At 36.9% G+C, this 18,477-nt stretch overlaps 1 protein-coding gene and 1 pseudogene across 1 annotated transcript in view; both read right to left on the reverse strand.

Moving 5' to 3' along the window:
* The window catches only part of LOC118843733 (CUB and sushi domain-containing protein 1-like), a 2,679,416-nt gene that overhangs the window by 453,453 nt on the left and 2,207,486 nt on the right, over nt 1–18,477 (reverse strand).
* Nucleotides 3,616–4,715, reverse strand: LOC118843735 (annotated as a pseudogene).

Raw genomic sequence — 18,477 nt, forward strand, 5'->3', positions numbered from 1 at the left:
ATTGGTGTGGGCTTCTGAGATCTGGTATTAAGTGGATACAGGCTCGGAACATGAGGCAGCTGTATTGAGGGCCCAACATGTGAGAGAAGAATGACCAAGGATCTACATGGATATGTGGTCTAAACCTTTTTTTTTTTTTAAATAGAAAATCCCTCCACTGATGGAGAGTGAACCAGAATGATGATGCTGGTAATGATAGTGATCACGATGATGGAGATAATGACTAGCATTTATATAGCCCTTTAAAGTTTACCAAGTACTTCACAAATATTACCTAATTTGATCCTCACAAAAATCTTTCAAGTTAGATGTTATTATATCCCTACTTTTAGGAGAGGAAATGGAGGCAGACAGAGTTTAAATGACTTGCCCAGGGTCACATAGCTAGTAAAGATCTGAGGTCACATTTGAGCTCAGGTCTTCCTGATTCCAGGTTTAGCACTCTAGCCATTATACCATCTAGCTTTCTCTAAAGTATTTATTAAGTTAATGTGCCAGGCACTGATGGAGGTGGTGAGGACACAAAACTAGAAAAAATAAATCCCTTCTCTCAAGGAGGTTATAGTTTATACAGGGAGATATCAGCTCATCTATAATTTATCCTTCTAGAGAGTTGCTTGAGGGAACTAGGAGGTGACAAGGGGTCAGACACCTGGAATGTATTAGAAGACAACACCTGAACCCAAGTCTTCCTGACTTCAAGGCTGGTCATTAACCACTACACCATAATGACTTTTGTCATAGTAAAGCTATAATAATGATTTTTAATAGCTTTGAATACAATACTGCAAGGTTTAAAAGTACTTTCTTCATAACAACTTTTTAAAATAGAGAATAAAGTATTATTATTTTATAGACGAAACTGAGGTGCACAGAGGTCAAAAGACATGCTTAGGGTCAACTAGTAAATGTTAGAGATGATCATAGAACATGTCTCTGGCATTCTCCTTCATTTATATTATCATTAGAACTATAATTGTGATTAATAGTTACCACAGGTGATGTCCATAAAATATTAAATGATCTAGAGGAGTACCTCCGGTATTGTTGGCACATCCTTTATGGGAGATTTACAATAGGACTGGACAAGGATAACACAGGATGAGGAGTCAGGAAGGGTTGCCAGCTGCACTGTGAGAGGCAGAATCCCATTCCATGAGCTCATTGTTCTACTGAAATAAGTGTAATTGTGATGAAAAAAGATGAAGGCAAATGGAAGATCAAAGCTGCTAATTGCATCAGTCCTTGAACTCTGCGAAAGAAGCCTTTAACATTTTCACCTTTTTAATTAGTGTGTGAGAAGTTCATTGCAGAAGATAATGCAATACAAAGAAAAATACTTGGTTAATAAAAAGAGTCATACTTGTTCCTTCCTTCTGGCAGGTTTACTTAGCAAGAAGCCAACAGAAATTTTGATGAAAATGAAAATTAAAGCATAGCTACCTGAATATATCACAGTTCTTGTGCTGAAAAGTATATTAGCCACTGGAAGTATTGAATTGAGTAATAAAGCATTTTATTCACAAAACTAAATTAGAATAAATAAAACAAATTGAGTAATATAATAATTTGTTTTTAGCCTCTTTGCCTGTTGTTGCACCATCCTTTAAAGCCCAATTGAAATACCACATCCTCCAGGACTATTTTACTCCTTTCAATTGGTAAAGACTTCTGCCCAACATTTAGTTTTGCAATTCTCTAAATCATGTATAATATCATACAATATCATGTGTTACACAGTTGTCTGTTTTCTTCTTCCATTAATAATCTGTGAGCATGAGAGGAGAGGCCTTCTTGTACACCATCTATATATACCTAGCATAAGGATATGCCCAGAGTAAGTGCTTACTAAATATTTGGTATTTGATTCCTTATGCAGTGATCAAATACTTTATTCTTCACTACTTCTTTCTTCCCTCCCTCTTTTTTCTCCCATGCTCCTTTTTCTCCTTCCATCTTCTCATTCTTCCTTCATTCACTTTTGCCTTCCTAGCCCTAGAATTTTAAATAAAAACAAGTAAAATGCTATAGAGTTATGGCATTTTGTTTCTCCCATTATGGTTTTGAAATTAAGATTTCAAGAAAGTGTAGGTTCAAATTAAAACTTGGTACCATAATTTTCTGCATTGTTAAGAGAAGCAACATTGTAGTGATGATGTTATACTGAAAATGAAATTTAAAAATTCTCACTTTCCTTGTTTTTTTCACAAAATAAAAAACAATAAGCATAAAGTTCGTGTTGATTCATGAGGATAACAATATGCTCTTTGTTTAGAGACTAGAATTAAGAGAAATCCTCTGGGAATATGAATGCTCAGAATGAGCTTGTCCCAAGAAAAATACTTTGAAATGTAAATGTCTAATCATTATGATATTGTGATCATAAGTGCAGGAAGGATAATCATCCCTGAACTAGAATTGTGTTATATTTTGAATTTCTATTGCCAAGGACAGTAGAGAACCATTATATTTGATTTATGACAATGGGAAGATTGAATTACTGAGAAAATAATCCAACCTTCTTAGCTTAGGCAACTGTGGTATGCTTTGGTCATGTCCTAAAACAACTCCCACTGAGACCTGATTGCTATACACAAATAAATAATACCTTAAAAGCAACGAGAATAATGGAAAATTTAACTAGGGGAGCAAGAAAAAATTTATTAAAAAAAGTAAAATAGAAATATCTTAAGAGATACAAACAGTTTTGAGAACTGCCTGAGCAATCCTGGGCTGATCCAGGATACAGTATTTGGGAATAAAAGCAATCACAGGGAGAGGGGTCCTTGTTCCTTTGAGTTGTTGGGACTCACTTCCAGCTGGCTGAAATGATTAGGACCTGGTGATTAGCCTCATTGTGGGGGAAGAGAAAGGCACACCATGCAGCCACCTCCTGACTGTTACTGTTCATGGATTTGATTTTGCCTTACGTATCTTTGATTACTTTTGAAACTGTAACCTAACCACCTAAGTAAACATACTGCATATTCATACATTCAGTTGTGTCCTACTTTCCATGACCCCATGGACCATATCATCCATGGGGTTTTCTTGATAAAGATAATGGAATGGTTTGCCATTTCCTTCTCCAGTGAATTAAGGCAAATAGAGGTTAAGTGATTTGCCCAGTGTCACAGAGTAGTTAAGTGTCTGAGGCTGGCTTTAACTCAGGTCTTCCTGTCTCCAGTTCCAGCACTCTATCCACTAACCCATCTAGCTGCCCTGCATAAACACATACACGTATGCTCTGGAGAAAATGGATAAAATCTGCATGGTATGAGATTGGGAGAGAGTTTCTCCCCAGAAAAAATAGCCTTAGATGTCAAAGAAAAGAAACTAAAGGGCTGTGCAAACAGATAGATATTCATTCTGCTTTTTATTCAACAACAGTGTAAATCTATTATCTCTCTCTTTATCTTATTTTTTCCCTTTCCTGGCATTTGATTTTATTGAAAAAATGAGATAACCAAAATAATCTTCTATCAAACACTTTTGGCCCTAGATTTGCTTATCAATCCAGTAAACAAGAATCAAAATCCTGAATAACAAGAGAGTATTTACATATTGAATGCAAAATAAATATAAAACAATGGAAAACATCTGTTTTTCACAGATTTACTCTGCTTTCTTAGACTTCAAAGCCTTCTGGTTCATTTTTCTTTATCTTTTGTGTATCTTTCTCTTTATTGTTTTCAAATTGACTTCAGGCTCTGGTTTCAAAAACAGTATTTCCACTGGCTTTTCTTCAGCTGGCAACTTAAAGACATCATCAGTAGGATCTTCTGGAATAATAGTTCTATCTTCTTTCTTCTTGACCCTCTGGATGTCTTTGACTTGTAGTTGTCTATCCTTGTATTTTGCCGCTGTGGCTGTTCTCATCATATACGTCTCATCATATACATCTCTCTCATACACATCGATGTATATTTAGTGATTGGTAGTGTGGATTTCATATAAAGTTGGTCCCCCCAAAATGCCTTGAAAATCTTTATGAGATTTAAAACAAAATGAAGTCCAATTTCTATGAGAGCAACATCTTCCTCTATGATCTGATAGTTATGAAACCAGATCCTATTGTTCATAATGGTGAATGTAAACACATGGTCAACAAATGGCTGGCTCTTGGGATGGTATTGTGGAGTCCAAAAAAATCTAAAAAAGAAGTTCTTTTATCGAAGAATAATGTGGAGATTCATCAAAAGTAGGATCAAAAGAGAGAAGAGGACATGAACATCTCAAACAGTTTCCAGCCATCTTTAATTCTGCCAAAATATGAATATTTTGCACTAAGAACTTAGCTAATGGCCCTTGAGGTGAATTTGAAAGCCACATATAGAGATGTTGTTTTTTCTTGGCTTCAAAATAGATACATTTATTATAGTTCTTTATTTCACAGACCTCATTAATTACAACTTGGTCCTTCCAGTCCATTTTGTTATCCGCTTTACAATGAGGCATCAGTGTCCTTAAGTCTTGCACCAAGTGCCTTATTCTGAAATTTATCCTCCTTGATGAGAAGATAAGAACTCGTTCCTTATTCTTTCATTTACTCCTGGAAACGGGGCGCAGCATGCAGTATTCCTCCTCTTCCTCTGCCTTCTTTGGGGCTGGAGGGGGCAGTTTGACCAGTACTCCAGCTTTTTTTTCCTTTTCCTTTCAGCCTCTTTGCCTTGGGGCCCCCCTTCTCCATGCCACTTCCTCTTGAAAGCCACCATCTTGCCCCAATCTATTATCTCTCTGTTGAAAGAGGCCTCCATAATATTCTAATAGGTTAAACTAGAGACTGTTGGCCCCACTAAGAAGGTCTGTATGATTAACTACAGAGAAAGGTAGGCACAGGAATATGCCAGATCTTTGGCAACTCCCTAAACAATAAGGTTAACAAATTATAAACCCAAGGTTACGACACTTTCTCCCCTCCTCCCTGAACCATCATGCCCCATCATATCCCAAGTATTTAATCTCCTAAATAAGCAAAGTGATTGCAATGTTACCCTAAAGCTGTTAAAAAAAAAAAAAACAACTATGTGTGTATCTCCCTTTATTCCTTGGCTGGCTGTATATCTGTAAAATGCCCATCAGCTAATGTTAAACATATCTTGAAGCCCTGCTTCTAAATTTATTGATGGACTAAGGTATAAGAAATTCTTTCCTGGAGGATCTTAACACCTCTAGGTTGAGGAATTCTCACTCAGTACACACACATATATGTGTGTTCTGGGTCATTTTCATCATCTTGATGCCTGACATCAGGACAATTCTTTTAATCTTTTAGAATAACAACTTTTTTAAACCCCAAAATCTTGTGACACAACTAACGTACAGGAGGAAAAAACAACAAAAGAAGACCCAACACCCAACTGGGAGACAAAATCTGATATCTGATCTTTGCTCTTTTGTCTGTGTGAATTTGCACAATGTACTTTATTACTCTGAATTTACCTCATCTCTTAAAGAGAAAGGCCTAGGTAACCTATGAAGTTCCTTTCAGCCTTAAAATTATGAAGCTATGAAATAATAGTAAAATAGTAGATAATGAATACTTAAATGTTGCAAAGGGAAAAAGGACCCTTCTATTATACATAAAAATAAGTAATGATGAGAGATTGTCTTGATAAAGAAGCACAGAGTAGCAGAAAGAGCACTAATTAGATTTGTAATTGAGACTGGTTTGAATCTTTCCTCTTCTAATTACCACCTGTGCAACCTTAGACAAATCACTTCTCTCAATATCACCTTCTACATATCTCAAAAGAAAATGAGCATTATAAAAACTCCACTGCCTAAAATTGCAGTAGTTACTCAAAAGTTAGTTTCCAAACTGGGATGTGTAGTTTTGTAGTGTCAAATGTTTAAGCATTTTTTTTAAAAGTGGGCTTATCTTTATAGGATAAACTGAAGTAGCATTTACCTATGAACTGGTTTCTTCATTATTTTTTTAAAATTTTTTAGTGAGGTAAAGCAGTTTGTACCCCGATTTGTACCTGTAAATCTTTCTAAAAATCTAAGCTAAGAATCTAGTTTGAGGATGATGCTAAGTTATGGGAAGACCTAGTAAAGCATTTCTCTCATTAGGCTGCACCCAAAACTTTCTTCTTTTATTGCTTGAAAACAGACACTTTCAGGGGGGAAAAATGATCCCTAAAGGTACTTTTGACATGTTTTTGAAATGTTAATGATAGGTATGCACAGCTGTTAGCTTTGGAATTAACAACTACTCAATTACTTATAAGGCTGATAAAAGCCTTGGGCAAAGATGTGTAAAAACACTTTCTCCAGGCACCTTTGAGGCTTTTGTGAAATGTAAATAACCGAAGTGAATAGCCAATTGCTTGGAATTCACAACTATTCATTCCTTCTGAGGTATATAAAGCATCCACCTGTGAATACCAACTTGTGAAACCATATTGCCTCAAAGCTGGTGTTCGGGAATCCCTCCTCAGTCTCTAACAACTTACTTTTACCCTAGATCTCTCCCTTACCCAGTGGCCATCTTCTGGAGCTCAGCAAAGGAAGTCTTTCTTTGGAGGATATCTTATCTCCAACCACTTTCTCTTATGCTGATTATTTCAACATTTCTTGCTGAGTCTCATAAATAGCATTCCATCTTCTGGTTCCTTTCCTTTGGACTAGCAAAACCATTTTAATGCACTCCTTCCTAACCTCTGCCTCTTAGAATCTCATTTTCTTTAAAATCTCCACTCAAAAGCCATCTTCCACATGACATCTTCCCTACTCCTTCTAGGTGCTAGTACCCTTTTCCATTAGCTTATATGTATTTGACTGCATTTAAATATAAATGAATATATAAATATATGTACGTATGTATGCAGATGCATTTACAAATATATATGTATGCACACATTGTCTCCTCTTATCAGATCTAATAAGGAAAACAACTGTTTCAATTTTGTTCTTATATCTTTAGTGCCTAGCACAGTTCCTGGCTCATAGAGCAATTAATAAATTCTGATTGATTGATCACCCTACAAAGTGGAGTGGGCACACTCTTTACTTCATACTGCCACTATTCAGAACTTTCTTTTGCCATTATTCTGTTTCTTCTCTAGCTTTTTCAAATCCTTGTTCCAAATTACTCTCCTTCTCTTAATATGCATGGTGATTAAAGTTCCCTCAAACTCTCTGTTTTCCTCGAAAAGCTCTGAGATTTCCTTTCTGATGTATAAGCTTAAGTGGCTGTAGACAGCTGGGCCTAGAGTCAGCAAGACCTGAATCGAAATGTGGCCTCAGATACTTACTAGCTATATGACCCTGGAGAAGTCATTTAATCTCTGTTTGCCTCAGTTTCCACAACTGTAAAGTGGGGATAATTATAACACCTACCTCTCTGAGATGTTGTATCAAATGCATAACTATTTGTAAAGCACTTAAAGCAACGCCTAGCGCATAACTGTTGCTTAATAAGTGCTCATTTCCTGGTTATTTCCTTCCTGCCTGCCTACCTTCTTTCTTATCTTCCTTTTCTTCCTTCCTTCCATCTTCCCTGCCATGTTACTTCTAGTTGTATTTCTCATCGTCACGACAACCTTGATTATGTCCTTCCTTCTTTATTCTCCTAGTCCATCATCACTGCTCCAGTCTCCCTCTCTTCCTTTCACAGTTTTGGCAACACAATTAACAATTTAAAATATACTGTTCTCCATCCTTGAATACTTTGAGTTCAAGTCTCATCCTTGCAGTCCTTAATCCTGAGTCAGGCTTAACATTCACCTTCCTAGCTCCTACTTTGGGCCCAGTGAGTTCTGTTGGAGGAAATTATGCAAACATGCTGAGGAGTTCCCCTACTAATTTGATATCTAATTTTAACCTGGCTCTCATTGTCACATAGTAATCTTCTGTAATTGACTCAATCACATCCCTTCCCCAACAGGTGTTCTAAATTATCATTCTTTTCAAGGTTTCTTTACAACCCCAAACCCCTCTATCAGAGTAAAAATCCTTCAACTTCACTGAGAAAATTGAGTCAGTCTATCTGAGCTCATCATCTGCTCACAGGGCAGATGTGTCAGCCTACTTATAGCAGCTAGGTACCCTGAAGGAGAGACATGAAGAAGCATGTCCCAAGAAGTTGAACCAACACCACCATCTTGACCACTAGCTTCTTTCAGATCTCAGTGGAGATAGCTCCGAGTCCAAGAGCCTTGGGAATAGCAGTGTTTTCAGCACCATGCTTACTGTCATCATCCTAGGAAGCAAGTCCTGTGGAGATGCAGCCTGGCAAATGTTCTTCCAAGCATTACCAACATATGGAAGACACAAAAAGAAAGTTCTTGCCACCATCAAATATTTCAACATCAGAAATATATGTCTGTAGCATTTGCAATGACATTTAGGAGGCATTACTATCTGCTTTGCTGCTGTGCCCTAAGCACTATGAGACCTAACTTCCATCTGAAACCTTCCATATGTATTGTCTTCCATAATAAAATTCAAATTCCTTAATTATGAGCAGGGAGTCTCATATTTTTTTTTCTGTTTGTATCCCCAGCTCTTATTTATAAATGCTTTTATTATCCATTCCCCTACCTCTCCTACTCTGTGCCTCAAATCTCTTCTGTAACTTCACCTCTCTTTTCTGGAATCTCAGAAGAAAAGTTGAGATTCCCTACCTTTTAGCTAACTCCTCTGTTATGCCCTTGATACCATCTACTGTATTTCCTTCAGGAGCTTGGTCAATTGTTTTCACTTTCTTTCTTCTTTAGTCCCTCTCCATTAGTCTTCATTGCCTATAAAAAAGTTCAGGTCTTCCTATCCATAGAAAGCTTCCTTTGACTATATTGCTGCATTCTACTCCGTCACATATTTATACTCTACAAAGTGGCTTCTAATTGCTGAAACTGTTCTCTCCAAGATTGTCAATGATCAGTTAAATTCTATAACCAAAGACTTCCTCTAAATGATTAGAAATATAACATATTGACATATGCATAATATCTTTGTATATATGTTTATATATATTATATGCATTTATGCATGCACATATACATGTATGTATATAGGTTGTATATATTTATGTATATATATATATATGTGTGTGTGTGTGTGAGTGTGCATGTGTGTGTGTATACATACACATATTCATTCTCTCCTAAAGCTTGGAAATACAGGTGTTTTATTTTGTTTTTTTTTATGTTGAATATATTCTTTTTGTACTTCATGTTTCAAAAAACAAATCTTTGACTTTTTCCTCTGTAAAACGGGTGATGTCATATCTCAGATAATCTCATTCAGTTACATTTTCTTGCTCAAAATAGACACAGGAAAAGAATGTATGTAACTTGATCAATGATTGTCCCATCACAAAGAATAATAGTGATTGATTCATTTGACTAGTGCTTGGTCAGAGGGGGCTAATGATTTTTCCAGTGTTTCCCTAACTGAAGTCTCCTCATACCCCTTTCTGAGCTTGTAGATATGATACTTTCGCCATGCAATTTTACTGCATCCAGGAATACTGAACTGTTGTTTGATCTGGCTTGTTATTTCTGCAGCAGATAGGGTATTTAATCTGCAAGTAGTTGAAACATTATGTCTGTGGTCAAGCTAATGGAGCTATCACTCAAAACATGGGCACTGGCTTGCTTATCTCATTGTATTCCATAAAATTGTATTTAGAAGATGAACATCATCCCAGCTAAGTTGGACTTGAGTTCTTTTTCAGCCTGGGAGTTTTACTAACTGCTGAGTAGGATACAAAACCTCAGACAATAACTGATTTATTATACTTTTATTAATATTCTCAAGTCATAATTATAATAACAATAATACTTTGAATTTGCAGAGCAATTTCCTTCCATTATGCCTACAACATTTCTAAAGAATTATCTCATTAATTCACATAATACCTCTATCAAGTAGGTAAAAGGCAAAATTGTTTATTTTTGGATCCTGACCCTGGATTAAGTTCTGTAGGCACTGGACCAGAGTCCTTCTCAGAAGAACTGTATTGGTTGTACATTGTTGGGAATGCTGTCTCTCCTTATTAGAATGGCAGGTTCCTTGCCACTAGGGATTGTTTAAACCATTATAATTCTATTCCTCAGGACCTAGCATAGAGCCTGAGACATTAAAGGTGCCTAGTAAATATTTAATGATTGATTGATTGAATGGATAAAAGTATTGCATCTAGCCACTAAACAGAACTGACTTTTTTTTTAAGTTGAATAAAATCTTTCAGGTCCTAAGAATAAAATGACTGATAATTTTCATTTAAAACAATTCATAATCTGCCTCCAGTCAGACTTTTTATATTCATTTCACATTACTCCTCTTTATGTACTCCACATTTTAGCCGAACTAGCCTATCTGTGGTTCCCTGAACTTGACCTTCCATCTCACAACTCTTTCTCTTTGCACACACTATCCTGTTACAAGAAATGCCTCCAACCTCACTTCTAGAGTTAACTCAAATATCACCATTTAGGGAAAAAGTTTCTTGACTCCACTAGTTATTAGTTCATTCTCCCTCCTCAGATTATCTTGTATTTACTTATCTGGGTGCAATTTGCATTCTTCTATGGCAGAATATAATCACCCTGAGGCTAAAGACTCCTTTGACTTTAGGTGGAATGGATTAGCAAGTAATGGCTTCTTGCAACATAGATTTTAAGAGTTTAAAGGATTAAAACACAGCTAAATCTTCTCACCTCATGCCAACAGAGGGTGCATTTTCTAGGTTACTCATGGGGTGTAAATCTGAAAGGGGTTTTTAGAGTTCCTTTATTATAACCTCCTCATTTTATATATGCAGAGGAGTTGAAGTAACTTGACCAATGTTATGTGGGTAGTAATTAATCAAACCAGAACTTAAACCTAGGTATTTTGTTTCTAAATCCATTGCTCTTCCCCATTATACCATGTCGTTTCCCACTATATCATTGGTTGACAACAAAACTGAGAAAGATCAAGAAAAATCTTGGCCTCAAAAGTACAGGAACTGGATCTGATCTACTTTAAGTCTCAACATTAACATTTTTGCCTCTGCAAATGTCAAAGCGCTTCAAGAATTCAACATTTAGTGAACTGATATACAGTTCCCATTGTGATATAGAGAGTTTGTCAACTATTGAAAAGAATGGAGATGGAAGATTTTTGACAAAACACTATACATAAACACTCCACAAACATAAATACATTTCAAATATGCCATATGACTTTGATTTCTTTACAAAAGAGTTCATTCATTTTCTGAAATGTCTCCCATTAGAAAAAAAATATGTGTATATATTTGGTCATGATATTCAAAAGAATGAAAAACTATCCCTGTTAGGATCCATAGAAATGAGAAACTTTTGAGTAGGAGTTTGAAAAACAAAGACATCCTTTTTAATGGAACTTGTGTGCAAAACTTAAGAAATTAGATAAAACATTTTTCCTTCTACAAGGATCTGAGCTCCTTAGTCCCAGGAAAGAAAAGAAAAAAGCAAAAGCAAAAACAAATCAAAACAAACAAAAAACCCCAAACCCCTTGTCCTTGCTAATGAGGGTTTTGCAGAAACATTAGGTAGCAAAGATACCTTTATTCCCTAGAGAACCCATTAGCTTAATGGGGATTACACTTTGACACTGGGGTTGGGTAGCAATTGTGCATGGGTGAGCTAGAGGGTCAGAAAGAGCCAGGAACTCAGGTAAATAAAAGATTTACCATTTGATAGACAAACTAAGGGTCCTCTAGAACATGAAAACCCCTTTTTTGTGTCAACTAAAATATACAGTTCCTAGACTTGAGGATTCATAAATCATCAGACTTAGTCGAAATATCCTGTCATTATGAAATACCACTGAACTCAGTTGACCCCCTTGAGGTGTCATGGGTCCAGAGTGTTTCCACAAAGTATGGTTCTCTCAATTACCAAGTACTTATTTAATGATTATTTAAATGTGCCACTAGAATTTACTGAGCTAAGAAATCTCCATATACATCTAAAATAATTCCATTTTTGTGAGGTGTGATCACTTTGTCTGTAAGTACAAAACTTAGGCTGGATTCCACAGACATACGCTTCATGCTAATTATTGCTGTTGATTTTCAGTTAAAATTTATTCTAGAATTCCTCAATTTTAATGTTCCTTCTTATTCTTTACTTCAGTTTATGAATTACCAATTCCAAATGGTTATCATATTAATGGTAAGCATTTCATTTAAATTCACCAAGTATCTATTTAGTATGATGGCCTATTACTCGCCCAAGATTGTATTAATTGAAGAGGGTACAGAGATAAAAATGAAACTGTTTGTTCTCAAAGAGCTTATATTCTACAAAACAAGTGTGTGATGGGGTACAGAGCTATAAGAATGTATTGCTTGCATAGCTAAATTGAAAGGTAACTTACTGTATTAGTTCTTCCACAAGTATATTTAAAGTAAAAATGTCTAGTGTATCTTAAATTAAACTGACTTACAAAACGCAGTGAAATGATGTGTGTGGGTGTGTGTGTGTGGGTGTGTGTGTGTGGGTGTGTGGTATGACAGAACCATCTAGTTCTGAACAGGGGAGGTAACAGCTGGTGTTGGAAGGAGTAGGGCAACTGCAACACACCCGTTTCTTGGATTTCTCTCAAAACATTATTGTATTGAATGAGGAGCCTGTTCATTGTTGTCTGTGCCAGGCCACAATGTTAACAATGCTGCTTCACAGCTTTCACACAGTAGGCAGTAAAATCTCAGAAATGGCGATAAATGGATTAAAAAAAAATCACTAAATGCTTCTTATGTACAAAGTGTTTGCTAAGTGTGCTAGGGTACAAATAAACCAAGCAAGATAGTCCCTGGCCTCAAGGAACTCACATTCTAATTTGCCAGAAGACCACACACAAAGAGCCACTAAAGGTGGAAAGTGGGATTAAGGCATATTAGTTAGGCAAGGAAACTAACTGGCAAAATATAGTGAAAACTCATCTATCAGAGCCCAGAGTTCCAGGGTCAGAGTCTCAGTGGCAGTCAGATAGAAGAAGGCCAGAGTGTAAATGGCATGGTTTAGAAATGGCTAGAAAGTTGCATGGTGATGTAGTCCCAGGCAAGATGAGGTCAAAACTTACCTAGCAGAGTGATATTTTACATATTTAAACATGTATGTTTGGAATCTAGAGTAATAAGAGAAGTATATCTCATTTTTGTCAAAATGAAGTAAATATATAAAAGTACTTTATAAAGTACAAATTATCATTAAAAATGTAAGGGCTTTTAATGGGAAGCAGTGTGCTATAGTGGGCAGTACATTGGACTTGCAATCAGCAGATGAGTATGAATGATGATGGTTTTACCACTTATAAGCCATGTCATGGTCCATAAGTTATAAACTCTGAGAGTTGATTTCCTCATTCATAATATGGTGATCATAATAATCAAAGTAGATTTCTTATATGATTAAGAAGAAAGTGCTTTTTAAACTATTAAATAACATACAAATGTGAAAAATTATTATTCATAACCATAATAACCAATCTTAATTACATTTACTAATTTGCATTGTACACTAATCACTACTTCTCCCCATTTCAATTAGGATGTGTTTTTAAAAACACACCCCAAAACATTAAAGCTGAGAAACCAAATTTGAATCTATCTCACTTTCATCATGTCTACCAAGCATTATTACAGAGAACCGCTGCTCATAGTGGTCAACATCCAAGCATGTTTTTACTTTGAAGATTCAAAACAATATTAAACATTTCATTAGATGCTCTTTGGACCTATAAGTGGCTTTGATAGATCAGCCCAAGAAATGGTGTTAAGATTAATATTTTGTCCAGCAGTTAAAATTTAAAAACAAAAACAAAAAACAAAGACTTCCTTGAATCTGAAGTTAAAGAGAGATCTTACTGACTCTAAATTTAAAATTAAGATTAAACAATTAAATTCAACCATGTTTCCAAATTAATTTACAACATTCAAGTGCATTTTACTAGTCAACTTAATAGTAAAATTTCTGCTTCTCAATGGGAAAGATAAATAAAATTCTGAGAGATGACCAATTCAGTTCAATCAGTATTTATTAAATACAGGCCATCCAATTGGAGAAATTCAGAATTTGGTAAAGAAACAAGAACTCTAAGGAGTTTATCAGTAGGATAGCTCATTAGTCTCTAAGAAGGCAACATTTAACTCTGTAAGTTCAAGTGAAGCTTAGAGAGAAGCAGAATCCTTGACTCCTCAAGAAGGTAAATAAGATTCAATTCTACGATGATATCAATAATCCCAACTGCTTCTATGATGCCCTGAAGACTCTGGGCCAAAGACCTCTGGTGCATTTCAACTACTCATTGCTGATGGAGCTACATTGACCAGTGAGAAGGACATGATGCTGGAGAAATGGGCTGAACACTTCCATAGTGTTCTTAACAGACCATTATCAAACAGTGTGGAAGCCATCGATTGTTTGCCTCAGGTTGTAGCTGAACCTCCAGCTGATGAAGAGGTACTGAATGCCACCAAGCTTCTCTCAATTATCAAAGTGCCTAGTGTTGATTCCATCACAACAGAGATCTACAAGGTAGGGTGTCCATTGCTCATACAGAAGCTGACTGAAATCTTTCTGGTTATATGGCAAGAGAAGTTATCCCTCAAAAGCTTACAGATGCCTCCACTGTCCATCTCTATAAGGGAAAAGGAAACAGGTTGTTCTGTGACAACCACAGGATGATCTCTCTCTTAGTCATTGCAGGCAAGATCCTTGCCAGAGTCCTCCTAAATCACTGAATAATTATCTGAAAGATGGTAACCTGCCACTTTAGAAAGGGGCATGAAAAGGTCAACATGTTTTTTGCTGCCTGACAACTCCGGGAGAAATGGTAGGAGAAGAACAGAGGTCTGTGTAAAATGTTTGTCAACCTGATCATGGCCTTTAATACTGCCAGTCATAAGGAACTCTGGAAAATCATGGTGAAATGTGGTTGCTCAGAGAAATTCGTCAGCATTGTACACCAGTTTCACGATGGCATGCTCACACAAGTTCTGAATGAATGGCAATGCTCTCATGTTTTCCAAGGCACCAACAGAGGGAATCATAGTTGTGTGCTTGCTCTATGCCCTTCAGCATGATGTTCTCCACAATGTTGTCAGATGCCTTCAGCAAGGACAACCAGGGGGTCACGATCACCTTCCACTCTGATGGTAAACTATTTAACCTGAAAAGGCTACAAGCCAAGACTACAGTAGGGGGGAGTTGGTGTGTGACTTTTGTTCACAGATGATTGTGCCCTCAATGCAGCCTCTGAGGCTGAGATGCAACAGAGAATGGATTGATTCTCTGCTGCCTGTGCTAATTTTGGCCTGACAATGAACATAGTACAACAGAGGTCCTCCAACACCCAGCACCACACCATCCATATGTGGAACCTGTAGTCACAATAAATGGAGAAATTCTGGATAAGTTCACTCACCTTGGCAATATACCCTCCAATGCTGTCCATATAGATGATGAAGTTGATGCATATATTGCCGTAGCTAGCTCGGTATTTGGGAGGCTCCAAAAGAAAGTGTGGGACAGAAGAGGTGTCAGGCTTCCATACCAAACTGAAGGTCTACAGAGGCATTGTGCTGACTACACTGTTGTGTGCCTGTGAAACCTGGAGAGTCTATCAGTGCCAAGACAGAAAATTGAACAGCTTCCACTTGAATTGTCTCAGGAAGATCCTGACGATTACTTGGCAAGATAAGGTACCACAAGTCCAGGTCCTGTCTAGAGCTGAACTGCCAAGCATTCAAATTTTATTGAAGACAGCACTACTCTGATGAGATAGCCCCATAGTTGAAATGCCAAATGTATGTTTACCAAAAAGACTATTTTATGGAGAACTTGCACAAAGTAAGAGCTCACATGGTGGTCAGAAAAAGTAGTATAAGGAAACTCTCAAAGTGTCTCTGAAGAATTTTAGTACTGACTGAGATATGGGAAAAATTGGCATAGGACCATCAAACATGGCATGCCCACATTAAAGAAGGTGCTGTACTCCATTGGCAAAGTAGAATCTTACAAGCACAAAAGAAACGAGCTGGCTAAATACAGAGTTATTTCCGCTCAAGTATTCTAACAAACCATTTGTGCTTGACCTCTGGTAGTGCCTTCAAACTTTCATTGGTCTGATCAGCCACAGCTGAACACACTGGACCCTGACTCCAACACTGTGATGTCATTGTTTTTTTTTTAAATGAAGGACAACAGTATTTAACTGACTTTTAGTAGGGAATTGGAAAGATTTCATTGCCATACATCTCTTATTTCCAGCAACGACCACTGCTATTAAGATCTGCACACTGTTTTGGAAAAATGTGATTAACATTCAATGGCATATAAGCTACACATAAGCATAGCATTTCAATAGCCAGTATTCAACTGTAATGCTAAACTCATAATACCCACATTCACTTAATCTAAAGGCTTCTGACACAGGGAGTGTATGGATGAAAGAGAATGAATGCCTCCCACCTCACCTCCTCAAACACACACACACACACACACACACACATTCATTCACATGGATGCAGTACAGCAATGTCTCACTGAGCCTTAGAGGCAATCTACTGCCAACATTTTAGAAGAAATATTTGTGTGCCTAATATTTTTTATGATTATTATCAAAGATTATATTTTTATTATGTAGAAGTCATTTTCACCAGATTTGTACTTTGTTGAGCCAAGTGAAACTATGATTATTTTGTGGGTTCATCTGTGGTGGCCTCTCAAGGCCAAAAGATTCCAGTAGTCCTGGTACCCTGATCAATTTAGATGTCCATCAGTCACAACAATAAGTGGAAGGTTGCCCCTTTCTTCTTCCAGGAGGCTCATCCAATCAAAGCTGAAGAAGTGTTAGATTTTTTTCTTCTTGTTTCCAGAGTTCAAACAAACAAACAAAAAAGGCAGAAATTTCAGGGGTGTTCAGTTCAATGTTAAGTGAAACTACATGTCATTACGGCTTTTAAAAATTAAAATGTACTGACTTGGTAGCAACATTAGAAGTCTTTTTGCAAAGACTGGATTATCACCTATTATGGATACTATGGAAAGGATTCTTGTTCTGACATGGTTTTTGCTTAGATGACGTATGAAGTTCTTTTCATCTCCATATATCTATGAAGTTCTACTAAATTGGAAAGCTTTCACATATAGGACCAGGACCAATGACAGACTATATTGTTGTGTGTACTTCATTTTTGAAGAGGACCAATGACATCACAGAGTGATGTCATGACATGTATGAATTGGATTTAAGTGAGGTGGGGGGAAGGGGAGGATGTGTTCACATATTTGGAGAAGACATCCCTCTAACTTATTGATGGGTCTGAGGTCTGTCAGTTATCCTCGACCTGGTTTCACCTGTCTGTCAAGACAGTTTGACCAGGCTGTGGCCACTGCACATGCCACAGCTTCTTGGAGCCACAGGTGAGAGTTGAGTGATATGGTGGATGAGTAGCTCTGAAAGCAAGCCCTCACACAAACTCCTCTCCTTGAACACCCCACACACTCTGATAGACCACACCCACACCCCCACACACACACCCACACACACGGTCCAAAAGTATCAGTCTAGCTAACTTCAGGGAACCTTATTCCTAGAAGTCTAGTCATCAGATGATGACTTTTTTTGTATCAAAAAACCCATGGAATATGCTGAAACACAAAATGGTCCTTAGTTCTATCCTGATCTGCTTCTATAGTGACAACAGAATGGTATTTAAATACCTTGTACACACACAATAGGCACTTATTTGTTGTATCATGAGATGACTTGCCAGTTAGCGGCTAAACCAGTTCTAGAACACAAGTCTCCTGATTTTCAGTTCAATATTCTTTCCACTTCACTTTGTTTTTTCTAATATGTTATTATACAGAGAGAGCAATAACAATTTGAGTGCAACTCAAGGAATTTAAGATAAATATTATCAAATCCCATCTCACCCTTCTAGTCTTTCTAAAGCTCCAGGGAAACCTTCAGAGTCAAAGGTATGATGGGAAATGAAAGAAATTTTTTTTCACCTCAATCCAAACCCCAGGCAGGCCTGGGATTGTGGCTATAGAAGAACCATGAAAGAAGTTAAAAATACACATTTGATCTATTGGCTTTTGCAGGTTAAGCAGGTATAACTATTGGTGTCTATATCATAAAAAAACTGAAATAACCCTGGAAGATTGACTATTATACAAAAGAAGTTTAAGAATTCTTCAGTGTGGAAGAAGTCAAATCACAACTGAAAATTCAATGGACAACTAGCTATACTCCTTTGGACTGGACTCCATTGTGATCATGGCTCCAGGAACTTCATCATCCTGAAAGATTATATTAGCCTTAGTACTCATACATTATCAGTACTTTCAGTACCCTCTGCCCCTCTGGTTGGAGGATGAAGCAAAGAACTCTCAAAAGTTTGATCCCAAAAGAACTCCAACATAGGCTAGTGATCTCTTCATTTTCCCATGGCTATATTCCTTTTGAGACCACATCATGATCATGCTTCCC

This window comes from Trichosurus vulpecula, chromosome 3, assembly GCF_011100635.1.
Source record: "Trichosurus vulpecula isolate mTriVul1 chromosome 3, mTriVul1.pri, whole genome shotgun sequence".
NCBI lineage: Eukaryota > Metazoa > Chordata > Mammalia > Diprotodontia > Phalangeridae > Trichosurus > Trichosurus vulpecula.